Raw genomic sequence first — 14,393 nt, forward strand, 5'->3', positions numbered from 1 at the left:
AAATGAAGACTAAATCAGATACTGGAGAAAAGGCTTATATTTGTAAAGTATGTGGCTCTTCATTTACAAGTAAACAATATCAAGCCATACATATGCGAACACATACTGGAGAGAAACCATATTTTTGCGATATATGTGGCTCTTCTTTTGCACAAAAAAATACAATGTCACAACATATGCGAACACATACTGGAGAGAAACCATATTCTTGTGAAGTATGTGGCTTTTCTTTTTCACGTAAAAATTCTATGTTGCGACATATGCGAACACATACTGGAGAGAAACCATATTCTTGTGAAGTATGTGGCTCTTCATTTACACGGAAAAATACTATGTTGCAGCATATGCAAGCACACACTGGAGAGAAACCATATTCTTGTGAACTATGTGACCGTTCATTTACACAAAAACGAAACCTGGTCATTCATGTACGAACACATACTGGAGATAAACCATATTCTTGTGATGTATGTGGCTCTTCTTTTGCACAGAAAAATACTATGTTGCAACATATGCGGACACATACTGGAGTGAAACCATATTCTTGCGATGTATGTGGCTCTTCTTTTACACATAAACATACAATGTCACAACATATGCGAACACATACTGGTGAGAAACCATATTCTTGTAAGGTTTGTGGCTTTTCTTTTGCACAGAAAAAAATCTATGGTACAACATATGCGAACACATACTGGAGAGAGACCATATTCCTGTGAAGTATGTGGCTCTACTTTTACACAGAAAAATACTATGTTTATTCATATGCGAACACATACTGGAGAGAAACCATATGCTTGTGAAGTATGTGACTTTTCTTTTATGAGGAAACACAGCTTAGTCATACATATGAAATTACATACTGGAGTGTAACTGGGCTTATGAAAAAGAACTTTATAATGTACTTTACAAGTACATCCGGATTGCACTGAAAGAGACAGCTGGAATCAAAACAGATCTCTTGGTTTTGACTCACTACAATAGGGGTAAATGTCAGACATTGGTTGGATGTCCCACCATTTAAGAGAAAAAGATAAGGAAAAAAATGAAAAAGAGAATAACTATATTGTGATAAACACTATTTAACAATTCATAGTTAAACACATACATGGTATATGAACACCAACAGAGCCAGAAGAACTACCTCTATCACAAAACTGGCCAAACATTTTGCACAAGACTGTCTTACAAATAAGACAAAAAGCAAGCCTGCAATGGAAATAGCCCAAAAGACTCGGCAAAATACACTAAGACCTTCCATTGCAGAAAACTAGAAGAATGAGCCAATGAACTACATACCAAGTATTTCCTGGATGAACTACTACAGGAATATATAGATAAAGAAGGCTCTGTTGACTGGCTTAAAAAAAGAATTTCTTCACTTTAATCAGGAGAGAATGATAATGACTACTCAAGATCAAGGCTTGATGACCGATGCTTTTAAAAAGATGAGTGGTCTCAGCAATAATAATAAGTGCAGATTCTGCCACGCCGAAGTAGAGAGTATGAGCCACCTGGCATCCAGTTGTAAAGTCCTGTTGAGGAATGACTATTATACAATGGGACACAATGGAAAATCTGAAAAACCTCAATATCCCATGTAGTAGCAAATCATTGGAACCTTCTTGTTTTTGTTTTTTTTTACACAGTGATCACCACTTATCAAGGCCCGGAAGCCACTCAGGGATAAGGGTTACAATGAAACCCGACTTAGTCATTCACATGCAAAAACATACTGGAGTGTAAAGAAGGCTTTCTAGATTGGCTTAAAAAGAATCTCTTCACTATGATCAAAAGAGAATGATAGTGGCCACTCAAGGTCATAGTTTGGTGACCAATGCTTTTTAAAGGATGAGTAGTCTCAGCAATAACAAATACAGGGTCTGCCACAAAGAAGTAGAGAGTGTGATCTACCTGACATTCAGTTGTAAAGTCCTGTTGGAGGATGGCTATTATACAATGTGTAAATATGTCCGTTGGAAAGTCTGTAAAAACCTGATTATCCAATGTAGTAGAAAATCCTGAGAACATGTTTACCAGAAACAACAGTTAGAAATAAGTCATACACCATCCACTAGACTACGAAATTCCTACAGCTACATACCTACGAAATAGAAGGTATTAAGCCTGACATAATATGGAACAGTGAGAATGTGGCATCTCTAGTTGAAGTAAGCGTCCCTAGTGGTGCTGACCTTAACAGAGCAGAGAGGGAGAAAATAACAAAATATCAAGGACTTATGTACGACACGAAAAGAAACTGGAATCTTATGAAGATATCAATCAAATGTTTTACGCAGGATCAACTGGGGTATATGCTGTTCTCTGTATGGAACAGTGTAGTGTTGCCAATTTCAAATGGTGGATGGAGGGTAATCCTAATATGATAGGTCCATTTGATGTGACCACATAAAATTTTATTGCTTTCCATAGACCCCTGTACCCACATTTTATATCGATGGATCCATGCTGCGGGATATCAGAGCCATTATACGCTGTAAGGGTTGCAGTTTCTTTGTTGGTTGTGCCTGGACGTCGATGCCCATTCTGGTCCACATGTTTGGGAAACATCTGTCGGAACGTGTGTAAGGGAAGTGTAGTCCCTTCCGCGCGTGTGTCCACTTTGACCTTCAGCTCATGAATTCCTTTTCTGTTTGGGAGGATGATATCCAGGTTGGCAAATGCTTCTGTTCAGGAAGTGTTGTCCCCTTCCTGATTTACTCGATATAAAAACATTCTTTCAACATCACCTGCCATTTCATCTTGCTGTACGTTTATACAGTTCTGCTAATTTTTAAATGTATCCCGTTCTGTATTAATTTATTTTTATTTTCGGACTATTAGTCTCATCTTTATTAGTTGTTGTTTTTCATCTTTTTATTAGATTGTTTATTCACAACGTTTTGGCCAACTAATTCCTCTGGCCTTCGTCAGGTGGTAACCGTGATGGATAGGAACTTCGAATCTCCTAACTGCATTCTCAGCCATCACTGCCATCCGTAGTTGTTGTCGTCTCACCACATTTTTGGCCAATTAACCTCTGGCACGCTTTGGGTGGGATTGAAACCACTATCTTCAGACAATGCTCATCTGGAACTGTAGAGATTCAACGTCTCTATCAACTGCGCCACGGGTCCCGAAGAGCGATCAAGGTTGGATTCTTTGATCTTATAAATCCACGTTTTTATTTATTATCTGATCTTCCATAGTCGGGTCCGTACCGATTAGTATATATATATTATTCCTTAATTGGAATTCATTTTTTTATCCCGTTCTGGTCCAAAATTTCTCTGCCTGGTTAGCTTGTTTGCTTGTGGCTGCCTGTTGGTGTTTTTAGTTTTTCGGGTCTGGCACCTTTTGGCCCAGTGGTTCTTATGACCACATGCTGAGCACGTACTGCTGCAAGCGGACGATTTCCTGATTTATGACGGAGTCCGCATCTTCCACAGACATCTGCGCTCTCAATTTTGTGTTTGATAGAGCTTATCTGGCTTTCACATTCACCCTTTATTTTCATGTGATCCACTGAAGCTCTGTAGCTTCTGCACATGTTTAGAACTTCAAGCATCACCAGTTTTACATTTTTGCATAGTAGCTGCTTTTGCAGCACTGGAAATCTAGTCCCAGCAATTATCTGGTCTATGATGCGTTCTTCTGTTTCATTTTCGTCCTTGAACCTGCATTTTTGTGCCTGCAGCATGCATCTCGCAAGAAAGTCATTGATATTTTCTGTATCGGTCTGCAAGTATTTCTGTAAAAAGAAGCGTGCAATTCTGAAGTTGATTTGAGGCTCTATTTGTTCTTGGAATTTGTTCCAAATCAATAAAGAGTTTTTCAAGTGACCATGAGTTAAATCTTCTTATCCCTTCTTTCCGCGATAATAATAAAATGTGATCCACTTGTTTGGTGACGGAGAAGTATAACTCACACTGTTGTTTAAAGAATTTAAAACTCCACTAAGTTGTCGGTATCCCAGCACATGTGTGCTTCCATTGAATGATTGGCCATTTTCTTATAAACGATACACGGGAATGCAAAGAATAAAATTAGGGAAAAAAGGAAAAGAAAAAACAACTCAGTTTTACGAGTATGAATCCAATATGGCGCCTTAGTGACACACGTTCTCAAAAGTCTGGTAAGAAGACTGAATTGTTGTTGGGCTGTTTTCAAAGTTCTCTCTTTTCTTTTAATTAATTCTTTTTTTTTTAAAGTACTGACTCATAGTCGGGTTTTATTGCTGCCTCCATGTTGTACCTTTTTTGTAATATTATTGGTATGAATGTGTAATATTAAGGTGGCGAAATGAAGCATGTTAGCTCACGAAAGACATCTTTATTTTCTAAGGGAAGTAACTCGTACAGCACAAATAATAAACAACAAAGAAAGATAACCCATATGTTGACAGTTACACAGGTAACACAACAAACATTTCAGAATCAAACAACCGACACTACTGAAAATATCCAGTGGGGCATGAGTTTGTTAATCTCTTGCCAAAACAGTATCTCCTTGACACCAACATAGAGACAAGGAGATATAGGACCAGAAGTCCTGAAACTTTTGGAGTGACATTCACTCCAGATGTGAATGCTTGCACTGAATGAAGTACTTACAGTAATATTTAAATGTACTTACAGTAAGTATTTTAAAAGTACTAGCGCCATCCATTACTTTTCCTGGGAAGGAGTTGCAACAAACTAAACTCTAGTTCCTCTTCTGAATAAAATGCGCATCACTAGCAGTGTCAGAAATCAACAGTAAAATGCGTGAAAAAATTGAATAATTCGACCTCCTATCTTTCCAAGCTTATAACTACTTGAAAAATGTAATTCAAACCCTATTTTTTTTCAATTAAAGGAGCAAAGACCATAATTTAAAAAACAGGTTGAATAGCCAATTATGCAATATTTGTTTTTTTTTAAATCGGTTTTCTTTAAAAAAGATTTAAGAAAATCCACAAATTTTAACTTGCTTCGATAAATATATGTATATATAAATTCAAAAAAATAACTCACCTATAAAAAATACTATTCAATGAGTACTTCCATTATTCATTGTTAAGAATTTATCCATATTTATATTTTAAATTCCATGTATTTTTTAAATAAAAGAATTTTTTAATTGAAAAAATTTTATTTTTATTGAAAATACCGCCATTACATAAGCATTGTTACGTTTTAGCCACGTTAGCATTGTTACGTTTTTAGTTAAGAATTTATCCATATTTATATTTTAAATTCCATGTATTTTTTAAATAAAAGAATTTTTTTAAACAACTATTTGAAAATACCACCATTACGTAAGCATTGTTACGTTTTAGCCAAACGCCGGAAGCAGTGTTTATTCATGTTTTGAAATACGGATGGACAGAGGGAAGTAAGTACCACATGTTTGCGTTAGACGTCTAACCTTATGTATGAAGAAATATGTGTCTCCATAGATGAAAATAGTCACATTTTACTTATAAGTTTTTGCCTTAAAAAAAAACAGTTGAGGAATTTTTTTTTTGTTTTCTCAAAGAAATACATGAGTTTTTGATTAATATATTTCAATCCTTCTTCATGGAGTGAAGTTTTTTAATATCTAAAAAAAACATTGAATGAAATAGAAATAAGTGTCATAATTAAACGAAATTTTCTGTGCTGTATGAGAACATTATAAGGTTTACCTTAAAAAAAGAAAGAAAGAAAAAATTCAACGTGGTTTAAAAAAAAGATTTTAAACTTTGGATTTCACAGGTAAATTTGCAAATAACTGTATTTTTTTTTTTTAAAGCTTATTTTATTTATTGTTCTTTTATCTTCAATTTGTGATATATAAATTTGAGGTGAGAAAATTAATGATTTTCATTTTAATAGACATTTCTTAATAGGGGGTGTAAATTTTTAAAAAAAACCTTGTCTAGAATATTATATTCGGTTCATTGGAAAGAGCATAAAATTTCACATTGAACCTGTAAAATTTTGATAGATTTTTAAAGTGAAAAAATTGAAAAATATTAACTCGTAAAATTCAATTGATTTCATTACGTAAACAAAATGGCTACCTGAAGGCTTTCAGGCACTTTGTAAACACTTTTTTTGAAAAAATAAAAAATAATATTTCTATTATTTTTCTAAACGACTTTTGATAGTTTATTTTGGAAGTATATTCCATACAGAAAATAAACAACCCACTTTAAAAAGAGAAATTACGAGTTTTTTTTTATTATATTTTATTTGCAGTTTTTTGTTAGGAGTGTCAAAAATTCCCAAAAAATTCTGACACGCCTAGCGCATCATCGCATAAAGATAACAGGGCCTTACCATCTGAGCTACTTCCCACATTATCAGCGGATTGCCTAGACAACTGAAACTGCCTTTATTAATAATAGGCACAATGCCTCTGTCCATCTCGCACCTAATTTCACCCATTAAATCTAACAAATTCCAGTTTTCCACATTCAACAAATTAGGGACAAGGCTGGAATCTCTACAGACGCCTTACAAATACAATTTTTTCCTGAAAATATTGACAGCCATTTAGGAAAATCAAACTTAACAATAATAGACGGGACTTTTACAAAGCCGAAATTTCCAGTCCTTAGTGGATAGGTCTCGGCAACTTGATCAATAATAATGCTCGGGAGTAGAAACCTTGACCGGTATTATTGTCAGCATATCAAAAAGCACCGGGATGCTAACAGAATCTCCTAGCTTTACCACTAGCTAAACTATGCATGGCTTCCGTAACACCATTTTGGAATGCATCAACCTCAGAAGCATCCGCGTCTAGAAATGCTAAATGCATGGTCTCAGGAGAAAAACAAGCATTTGCTTGCTCGGTTAGGAGGAGGTTGAAATAATCGCATCCATAACAAATAGCCTTTCCTCCATCAATTCACAGTAAGAAGAATCAGAAGACATGCTAAGGCTTTCAAAAATCTTAAATAAATGTAAGCTAAAGACAATTAAATATCACACAAAATAATATTTGCCAAAATTAATGAAATAAAAATTTTATAAGTTTCCCTCGTAGCTAAACAAAAACGCATTAAGCTAATGTTTGCGCTTCACAAACTTTTTAGATTAATCTACAAATTAGTAATTATCTACTTGTCCACCCACGAGACGCACTAGGCCGTATTAATGTGGGAGAGAATCCAGTTCCCAAAAGAAGCACTCTCGATTGGGACAAATGAAACTATATCATAGAAATAGAGGACAAATATATTTTATCTCTTAAAGTAACCAAAATAAAATGTTACATAAGAATTTATCTTTCTCTAAGAACAGAAGATTTTTCTTCCTAGAGGGAAAACTATAAAATAATTTATCCTTCTCAGACTGAAGATGGAAGAAATATTTTTCACAGAAAATGCAGCATCATGTTTTTTTCTTCTGACTATGGACAGAATCAATGTCAAGGAAAACTAACACTAAGTCTAATGTTTATCCCAAGGGAAAACTTAAATGCCACGAGGGGAACTTTAAATAATTAAATACCCAACTTTAATTTCGTCGGTTGGAAAAAATAAAGTAACATAAGAAGGAATTTTATCTTTGGGCAGAATCAAAACTTAAAAGAAAGCTAACCTCATGTCTGGGGGCACGAATGTTGCGCGTGGAGGGTCTCACTGCCTGAGGATAGAAGTATGTAGTGTTAATTTCTAACTAAAAACGTGTAGAAGAATTTTTTTTCTTCTAATTTTAAAATATGAAAATTTAATTAAAAAGAAACTGGAGGCAAATAGAAAATTATAAAATCTCATAAAACCCACGATGTTCAAATCTGACATACAGGTTCCGTAAAATGCAGAAATGTTACATACATTCAATGAACGCAACAAGTAAAAGAATAGGCTAAATTTAGCCAGTAAATTTATATTCTAACATACAGTACGCCATCAGGTGTGTAAGAATTTGGGGGGAATTTTTGACACCCTTAACACATAATTGCAAATGAAATATACAAAACTCGTAATTTCTTTTTTTAAAGTGGGTTGTTTAATTTCTTTATGGATTATACTTCCAAAATAAACTATTAAAGACTTTTTTTTCATAATAGCCATTTTCTCTACATAATGAAATAAATTTTACGAGTTAAATTTATTTCAATTTAAAAATCTATCTTTTTATTGTTTCAATTTTTAACATATTTTCAGGTTTAATGTGAAATTTTATGCTCTTTCGAATAAACCGAATATAATATTCTAAACAAACGTTTTTTTTCACCCCCCCCCCATTTTTAAATTTCTATTAAAGTGAAAATAATTAATTTTCTCAACTAAGGTGTATACATCACAAATTGAAGATAAAAGATCAATAAATAAAATAATCTAATTTAAAACAAAAACAAAAGAATAGTTATGTGCAAATTTACCTGTAAAGTCAAAAGTTTAAAACCTTTAAAAAAACATGTTGATTTTTTTTAGTGAAACCTCATATTTTGAAAATATTGTCCAGCAAAAATTGGACACCTACATCAATTTTTTCTATTTCATTCAATGATGTTTTTTTAGATTTTTGAAAAAAAAATTATTGCGTAAAGAAGAAATAAAATATATTAAATCAAAAACATGTAATTCTTTAAGAGCATAAAAAATGGAAAATTTGTTGGCGGGTTTGTATTTAAAAGTAAACTTATTAAACTGATGAGTGAAATGTGATCATTTTTAAAATACGATGACCCATAGCTGACTAACTTCGTTGTTGATAGCAAATACATGTCAGAAATTCAAAGGGGAGATAAGACACGTATTAGCACTCCAAATGTTTGTTTCTTTATATAGTTACTACCGCATTTACTTTTGAAATATATTTGGTCTAATGTGTGGTTTTTACGTTTTGGAAATAATTAATTATGGCGGTTTCAGCTCTTCATACTTTTCAACTGGAAGAAAGAGAGACAACTCCGTTGTGAACATCTGATATGACAATTTTAAAAATAGTGGTCTTTAAATTCTTATATTTAAAAAGTACATGGAAAATGAAATATAGATATGGACAAATTCTTTAAAAGGAAGAATGGAAGCATCCATTGATTATTAATTTTTATAGGTAAGTAATTTTTTGAATTTATATATATTTTTATATTCGGAGTAAGTTAAAATTCGTTGAATTTCTTGAAAGCTTTTTTAAAGAAAACCGGTTTAAAAAAATATTTTATATTTTTCTATTAAACCTTTTATTATTTTAAAATTTGGCCTTTGCTCTTTTTATTGAAAAACAATAGGGTTTAATATATTTTTCGATAAGTTATAAGCTTCGAAAGTCAGTGAGTCTATTATTCAAATTTTTATCACTCATTTTTAATGGCAGCATATGACACTGCTAACAGTACGCTTGTTAGAAAATAAACGTATTTCAAATGAAAAGCAAATTCGTAATTTGAAACTAAAAACAGACCTAAAGATACTTTTTTAGTTTCAATTTTGCGTTCCGAAAACAAAGGATCCAAGATGGCGTTCTAACGAAAGAAAGGGAAAGTTTTCATTCAAAAGAGTGGGAAAATATGACGGGGTGCTATACAGTGCAATTATGGAATGGCAAAGGTCAGCTTACAAAAATTATCCAAATAAAACATTTAAATATGGCATTCAATAAAACAACATTTATAAAGCAATCTGCCACTTTGGACTGAATGGAACTTTTCAGTATTTTAATTTTAATAAAGAGGAAATTCTAACAATCGAAAAATAAGGACTATTCTAATAGGCCCTATGAAAAAAAAAAATGGAGACCACGAGTTTTGCGTACCAACCATGCTGTCAGGCATTAGCAAAGGTTATAATTTAAAACTGAAATATCTTATGCAGTTCATAAATGCATAAGACGGGAACAAATAGTTGTACATTTAAAAAGGAATTTCTTGTGTAGTTAACTAAAAACTTGGAAACGCAAAAATAAAAGTGTGGAGTGGATTTAAAAGAAAAATGGCATGTGGCTTTTGTAAACGCACAGGGCCGGAAACTCAAAAGGCAAAATATCGGAATTTTTGGGTCGTTATCAAAATTCGACTTTGTTGGGAGACAAGCCCCCCCCCCCAAATGAAAACGGAAAGAAAATAGCAATGCAACAACACAAATATAAAAGAAAGAAAGAATAAATATAAGACCCCGAATTAAGGTTTAAAAAGCTCCGTGGCTTGGTAGGGGATGCCCTTTTCTCTTCCCTGCAACCTCTTTCCCACAGAAGAGACGTAACGAGCCTGTCTTTGTTCTATCGTTATTTCCATGGTAAGTGCTCGTCTGAGCTCCATACTCTGGTTCCCCCATCGCCAATCTTTTTCAAAAAACACCCGACTAGCTGAAACCACCGTCAATAATTTTCCCCACTCCTTATCTGTGCCTAAATCAAAACGTAGATTCCACGAACAAAGCTTCTTTCTTAGAACTGCACGCCTGTTGAACTCTGTTCCACTTGCCTGTTTCCCTCCCGATGACAACCTGGATGTCTTCAAGTCCGACACAAACCAATTCCTGATGAACCGCCCCCCTAAGTAATGTCACCTTATCAATTCTCAAATATTATTGCTACACTATCCCATTGAGTACTGTACACACAATAACCCTTATCCCCGAGTGGCCATTGGGCCTTGATAAGTGGTGAACTCCATGTAAAAAAACAAAAGTTTATTTGAGAAAAGGTGAGTGACTGGTTGCTTTTTGCTTCTCAAAAGCGATGGTAAAAATTACCACGTTAACAATAGCATGAAAAAATAGCATAAAGGACAAACGTTCAAATTGCAATTAAAAGAAATAATACAAAAAAAAATACAATTTTATTATGAAGTCTCGAAACTGGATAAAATACTGTTAAAAACTCGCTCAATATATGTTACCGTGACATAACTTGACATATATTCGGCGGGTTTTTAATAGTATTTTTCTAGTTTTTTATTTATAACACCTTTTCCCAAACTTACCGTGTTAAAGAGGGAGTGAGGCGCCATCTTGAATTTTCCAATACATCGGTAAGTACTGTATGTTTTTCGAGCTGAATAAACATGTTACATTGAATATAAACACGAAAAATGTACCCAGTTACGTAGAAAAGTAACTTATCTTGCCTTTGATAACATTTATTTGTTATATATTTGTTTTTTCACAACTTTTTCGAATCTATGTGTACAGTAATACAAATCCATAACCCGACATTTCTTCAAAATAAACGAAACCTCCAAAAGGTTTAAGAGCTGGGCTCTCTCTTAAAGAATGGAGTTCGAATTTAAATACCTTTTCTCTTAATAGGTTCTCAGGCTTCTTCTTCTTCTTCTTCTTCTTCTTCTTCTTCCTCCTCCTCCTCCTCCTCTTCCTCGAAAGAGGAATGAAGAAATGAATTAATATTGATTAGTCACTCTGTCAACTGCTTGAAAGAGGGAAAAATAAAAAATGTTGACAGGCACTGTCAACGCTTTTTCCTTTTCAATGAAAGGTGTATTTCAGAACAATTTCAAACCGTTCCGATAAGGACTCTCTACCCTTAATAAAGGGGTTGAATAATTTTACGTTGGATGGTCACCGATATGATGGAGTCCCGGAAAAAACGGGTCTTGCTCTCAAGAAATCCTACCTGGAACGAAAGACGTGCAAAAAAAGGGATTGCTGGGACCGTTTCCTGAACAGCCAAAATCACTAACAAGCTTCTTCCACTTTTCAGAGATCAGCACAGCAAGCGAGAGAGAGAGAGAGGGGGGGGCTAGAAAGAAATGTCCACGAGGACTTAAATGACAAAAACTTCACAGACATTTTTAAAAAATATCTAAGTTTTGTTTAATGCTTACTTTTGGTAAATGTTACCTTACACTTTTTTTTTTTAGGGTATTCGAGGTCGCTGACAAAAAATCTGATAATCAAACCAGTCGCAAATTTACCATTTGCATGGTATGAACTCCTGGATCTTGGGACTATTTTCCGTCATTTCACCGCTTTCAGTAGAATTTCCTTACATTATGCGTTCACGTGCGTAGTGAGGTGACTTATCACATTGCGGAGGAATCTTTAGACATTTAAAATAACAAGAAAGGTTTTAAAACAGTTGTGGTTCATTTTTTTGTGTGTGTTGCATAGTTTTTTAATGTTTTTTTTAATTGACCTAAAAAATTAAGTTTTCACGACCGCATCATGTAAGAAGACACTACTGAAGACGGTGAAATAGTCCTAGGGTCCAGAGGTTCATACCATGCAAACGGTAAATTTGCGACGGGTTTGATTATCAGTAGGTATCCCCAAAACAATGCAAAAAACGGAGCACATGTTTCCATGACGTCAAACTTATGTTAACTCTATACAAACTATGGAAAAGCAGAAACGACTTAATGATTTTTTAAAACATTTGTTTATCTACTTCAAACTGCAATTAATAATTAATCTTTGTTATAATTTTGTTAGATTTTAAGATTTACACAGTTTATTATTAATAATATTATAAACATTTGTGTATTAAATATGAAATACGGTTTGACTGACTGTTCTTTTGGTTACCTACGGGCTTCCATATTTTGGTCAGCAAAAAGAGTCAAACAACATATGAGGGAGGGGGGCTACAAAATGCTTAATATTTGTGCAATAATATTTTCAAATCTGTTTTAATCTGGCGATAAAATAGCTGACAAGAGCCATGTTTATGTAAAAACTTAATATTAAAAAAAAAATTAAACACAATTAATTAAGAATCTATGTTGTAACAGAACATTTTGAAATAATGGAAATTTAATCGTTTTAATCTTTTAAAAATTAATTAATGTTTACTAAGTTTCTTTTTCTTGGCAATTCAACTGATAGTATATATTAATTCGAAAAAACGCTATTTAAAAAAATAAAATAATAATATTAAGTTTATATCATTTTTTTAATTGCAACTTCAAGGTAATTTTTTGTTCAATACGTATGTTTAAACTTTTAAAAATAAATATTTTTTACTTAATTGAACTCTTATGTTTCATAATAAATAGAAATTTCGATAGATTTAAATATATTTTGTTCGAATTTCGAAAAAATAAATGGGGGGGGGACACACACTAAAAAAATATTTACCCTCAAATGTTTTACGAAAACTGCATTTTATATGTAATTTCATTCGAAAATGGATAAGTACCAAAAATTTCACGAAAATCTCACCATTAGTTGATTTTTGCTAAACTTATTAAACACGAGCATGTTTTCACGTTCGGAATGTCTACTACATGGGACGTTATTTTAAAGCGCCAATTATGTAAACACGATTTTTGTCTCGCAATTTCATTATTTTTGTTTGATGAAGAAAAATTTTTTTTTTAATTATTACTAGTTTATTTTGCTCTTCTTTTAAATGGTACAAAAGTTATATTGATAATATTAATTTATAATAAAGTTACATCGTGTTACATAAAGGGTGGGGTAATTCTGTGGCGAATTTTGGCAGTCCCTAATTATCAGATTCGTTGTCAGCGACCCCGAATACCCCTAGAAAACTAACTGGTTGGTGTCTGTTGTTGTGTAAGGTAACATTTACCTTACTTTTTTTCGGCAACAAATATGTACTTGAATTTTATTTATTTATTTGGAAACATTTAAAACTTATAAAGTTAAAAATTAAATTTCTGTGAAATCAGTTTCTTAACGCCAAGGATTTTACGAAAGAAAGACACGTATTTTGAGGATAAAATGGCCTCCCTTGATTGTCGCTCTTCCTTTATGTTTTAGTTACTTGCCTCTGTTGATGTGACTTGTTTGAAAGAAAAATGGTTAACAACAAAATCTTTTTTTTTTTTTTTTTAGTTTACAAATCGATGATTAATTTCTTTCTTTTAAATCAAAAACATTATTGGAAAGAAGAAAAACTGGAAAAAAAAGTAAGTAATTTTATGACTTTTACGATATTATTTGGAATGTAAAAAGAATTGATCACAAATTTATCGAAAAAAAAGTCAGGGTTTGTTTTACTTTACACATAGATTCAAAAAAATTGTCACAAATCAAATATAGAACACATAAATGTTATCAAAGGCAAAATAAGTTACTTTTCTACCTAACTGGATATGTTTTAGTGTTTATATTTAATGTAACATGTTTATTCAGCTCGAAAAACATACAGTGTTTACCGATGTATTGGAACATTTAAAATGGCGGCCGACTCTGAGAATCTCTCTCTCTCTCTCTCTCTCTCTCTCTCTCTCTCTCTCTCTCTCTTTCTCTGAGACGGTAGGTTTGGGAAAATGAGTTATAAATAATAATAATAATAATAATAATAATAAAACAGTCAAAATACTGTTAAAAACCCGCTGAATATATGTCAGCCTATGTCACGTCACGGTGGTAACATATATTGAGCGAGTTTTTAACAGTATTTTGTCTTTTTTTATTTATAACTAATTCTTCATAACTTACCGCCTCAAAGAGAGAGTCGGCCGCCATTATAAATTTTCCAATACAT

General features: G+C 33.0%; 1 long non-coding RNA gene across 2 annotated transcripts in view; it reads left to right on the forward strand.

Moving 5' to 3' along the window:
• LOC145269818 (uncharacterized) overlaps positions 1-14,393 on the forward strand; it is a 343,013-nt gene that overhangs the window by 324,333 nt on the left and 4,287 nt on the right. For both annotated transcript variants that reach the window (XR_013865256.1, XR_013865255.1), the window contains exon 4: positions 13,739-13,812. This is a non-coding gene — a long non-coding RNA (uncharacterized LOC145269818). The remainder of the gene's footprint in view (positions 1-13,738; positions 13,813-14,393) is intronic.

This window comes from Euprymna scolopes, chromosome 45 (genome assembly GCF_053919585.1).
Source record: "Euprymna scolopes isolate OS-2025 chromosome 45, ASM5391958v1, whole genome shotgun sequence".
NCBI classification, from domain to species: Eukaryota; Metazoa; Mollusca; class Cephalopoda; order Sepiida; family Sepiolidae; genus Euprymna; species Euprymna scolopes.